The sequence below is a fragment of the Poecilia latipinna genome, unplaced genomic scaffold (assembly GCF_001443285.1).
Source record: "Poecilia latipinna isolate Pla-1442-1.1 unplaced genomic scaffold, P_latipinna-1.0 Scaffold723, whole genome shotgun sequence".
Lineage (NCBI taxonomy): Eukaryota > Metazoa > Chordata > Actinopteri > Cyprinodontiformes > Poeciliidae > Poecilia > Poecilia latipinna.
In genome coordinates, this window is record NW_015113339.1 from 274,285 (window position 1) to 277,843 (window position 3,559).

The 3,559-nt window shown below is 40.5% G+C and overlaps 1 long non-coding RNA gene across 1 annotated transcript; it reads left to right on the forward strand.

Moving 5' to 3' along the window:
- Window positions 1-1,263: 1,263 nt before the first annotated feature.
- Window positions 1,264-2,994, forward strand: LOC106955273 (uncharacterized). Its single transcript, XR_001426541.1, has 2 exons — window positions 1,264-1,585; window positions 2,374-2,994. It is a non-coding gene; the product is annotated as an uncharacterized LOC106955273 (long non-coding RNA).
- The last annotated feature ends 565 nt before the right edge of the window (window positions 2,995-3,559 follow it).

Here is a 3,559-nt window from a genome sequence, read left to right on the forward strand (position 1 = left end):
AATAACAAAACAGAAAACATTTTTCGCCTGATGCCATTTTTCACCCCCAATCCATTAAAAAAAAAAAAAAAAAAAAAAAAAAAATATATATATATATATATATATATAGATAGATAGATAGATAGATAGATAGATAGATAGATAGATAGATAGATAGATAGATAGATAAATGCAAATTATCCTTGTAACTATAATGTAAAAGAGTTAAAATGCATGGCACATTATACATGTATGCATACACAAAAAATGATTTTAAGAATTTCCTGGTGTATGACCAAGATGATGGGGCTGTAGGCTTTCAGTGACACATCACTCCTGAACCTGGCGCACATTGTATACCTCACTTTCAGACGTTTGTGCCTGATGCGATCAACCTGTGGAAAAATCTATTTATTATATGGATTACTGAAGAACATCTGAACCAACTGCTGCTTGTCCTGAAGAGAGAGGCCAGAAATCGACCTGCTGCGGTTTTAGAACAGGAACCAGAGTTAAAGATAAAGGGCCAGTATCGTGTATTTTTCAGGCACACTGTGCCATTTTATAGCACAGTCAAGTTACTGTGTTACCAGCTGCTATGAAAAGGCTGCACATATAAAACAGGACTGGCCTCTGTCTCTTTAAGAGGCACCTACTCTTTCTGACACTCCATCTTCAGCATCACAAAGTTTCTCCATTAAGCCTTTAACCACCACTCTTAGGAGTGTTGGCCTGAGAAGTAGTTCCTATAATGAGCTCAGCAGCTGCAGAGTTCTGTCAGGTGTTTGCTAATTGCTGCTGCTGCTAGTCTGAAGGAGCTGAGTGGTGAACTCAGTGGGAGAACTGCTCTGTGAGCAGTGGAAAAGGCAAAGGTTGTCCATGAAGGATTTCTCAAGAATCAAAACAGTACATCACATTGGCTTTTGTTGAGGAAATAGCATTATAACATTATATTTAAAAAAAAAGTAATTTTTACATAAATTTTAAAAATTAATGTTTGAATTTTTCAGACAAACTTTAGTTCAGTCTAAAATCAAAATCATATAACTAGGAAGGCAGACATGTATCAGACATGGACCGGAACATGTTACTACTTAGAATGTAATATGTTTGCTTGATAGAATTTTAACAACAATTTAAAAATATTGTATTAACTTATTTAAAAGAGCGGTGAACAGAACTGTGGAATTAAAAAGCTTTAAAATAATGAGATCGATACAGAACCTTCAATGGGTCTTCAGAGAAAAGGTTAATGCGTCTGTTCTTCTCCCATTAACGCAGGCCGCTCCCTACAACTCCGCCTGTCACAGAGCAGGAGGAACACGTGAACTATTAGAGAGACCAACGTGAAAAAGTACGCTTCCTCTCCGACTAACGCAGACCCGAATCGATGCATCTGCGTTCTCACAGTCAGAGAGCAGGACAATGGCACGTTTAAAAAGGAGGAAGGAAAATCATTTGGAGGATAAAAGTCAGACTGTGCATCGCTGTGAATCGTTACTCCTGCTGATGTCTCATCGGGTTCCTGGACGGACATGGAAGAAGTGGTCAGGACCCGGATTCAGAACGGAGGCTGAGCAAAAGCCCTGCAAGAAACCCTGCGAATGTTCAAGTTTCAACATGTGTTACTGTCGTACTACATGTTCACACAGCCTATCAGATGTTTACACAGGTTTAAAAAGACAACCTCGTTTATATCAGTTTTGGATACTTATTAAGACTAAACTTCTTTGGTTTAAGGTCTGTTAAAATCAGATACATTTAGTGTTTGCTAAACGTTTTAGAGATTTTTTTTTTTTTTTATTCTGTGTCATATAGTTACTTAGATTTCCTCAATTTTGGTGAAATTGTCTTTTAAACAGAATGAGTGGGCCCATTCTTCCTGACAGAACAGCTTTAAACTGATGTCCCTGTGTCACGGTGGTGATCGCATTCTCCACCTTGTTCCTCTAAATACAACATGGGTCATTTTAGCCTAATGCTTTCTTGTTGTTGTTGTTTCATCAGACCTCAGGACACGTCTGTAAAAATAAATCCCCTTTTGTGCAGTTCCAAACCATCTCTGACTCTTTGTGCTGTTTTTGAAGTGATGGCTTCCTCCTCACTGAGTGGCCTTTCAGCCCATGACTGCAAAGGTCTCACTGACACTCATCTTTATCAAGTCTATTGCTTTTGTTGTCACCCATTGTGATCAAATAACAAGGAAAACAGAAGTGAAACACATACTTTTTTTTTTGCACCCCTCCCCTTATTGCTGCCATCCATCTTTCTCCCTGCCAGCCGACCCGTTCCCACCTTCATCACAGCTTCTGTTGCCTTGGAGACATCTCATAGTCTGACATATGGATTAACCCCCCCCTTTTCATCTCAATTCACTTCTCTTCATCTCTCCAGTCTGTTGCAGGTCCCTCGTTCTCCCTGGAGCTCACTGACAACTCGGACTCGGCTGCCTTCTAGCCACTGATGGTCCTGAGATTTCCTGACAATCTGCCAGCAAATACAGGACATAGTTACACACAAGTGCAAAAATAAATTGATATATGTATATTTATATATATAAAAAAAAAAACATTGTGCCGTAAGAACAAAAATCACAAAGGACGGAGGAGGGAGGGATGCAGTTTGGCATATGCCAGGGCTGTTTGAGTGTCTTGCTTTCACTGCTTCACTGAACTGGCATTTGGAACGGACACACGCAGGGCAAAGGTCAGAACTGTTGCAACAGGAAGCAAATTTGATGGACTCCATGGAAATAAGGCACATTCCTGCGATGGCGAGAAGAGAGAAGTAAGTTAGAAGAGGATTGGAAGGAGGATGGGAGGAAAATACAATAATAACCCAAGAAAGGAAGCACACTGCTGTGAGCACTTATGATCTGCCTGAAGCGCTAAAATATGGATTACTGGTGTATATTATTGCCAGATCAGGGTTTCCATCAGTGTATTATAGGCCTGGCAGCCCGCTATCCTTTATAGCGCCACCGCCAGGCTAAGCCTTTCTTGTTTATGTTTTTAGGAAAGTAGTAGTAATAATAATAATAATAATAATAATAATAATAATAATAATAAAATCTCCTTTTTTAAGCCGGATTGCAAGCGTCTCTGTTGCTCTGAGCGCTTCACTAGCGGAGCAGATTTATTCCTAAAAGATATGTTTATAGAAGATAGGTTTCTAGTTTATGCATTTAAAGCCGGACCAATCACACCGCTGGCTCCTCTGCTCGTTGCCTCGCGCGCTGCAGTAGCTGGATTAAGTTTACCTCAGCGCGGATCCCGCGCGCCTCCTTTCACTCAAACTGGACACAGGCTGACCTGTTTGGACATTTACATCAACCCCCTTTGAGGAATTATGATTCTTTCCAGAGTTTTTATCAAGGTAGGACTTTAAACACCACTCTGGTTAGCTCTGGTTGCGCAGCTCTACGTGAACTGCAAGAATAACTTGTAGTTGCACTTTCAGAGGTGCGTTGAGAATGATTTACATTTGTGAACAAAGAATTTTGTGCGGCTTTTCTATCTCAATACGCTGCCCAGGGCCCAGCTCTGCCTGTGCTGATAGCGTTTATCTATGTGTTCCCGGT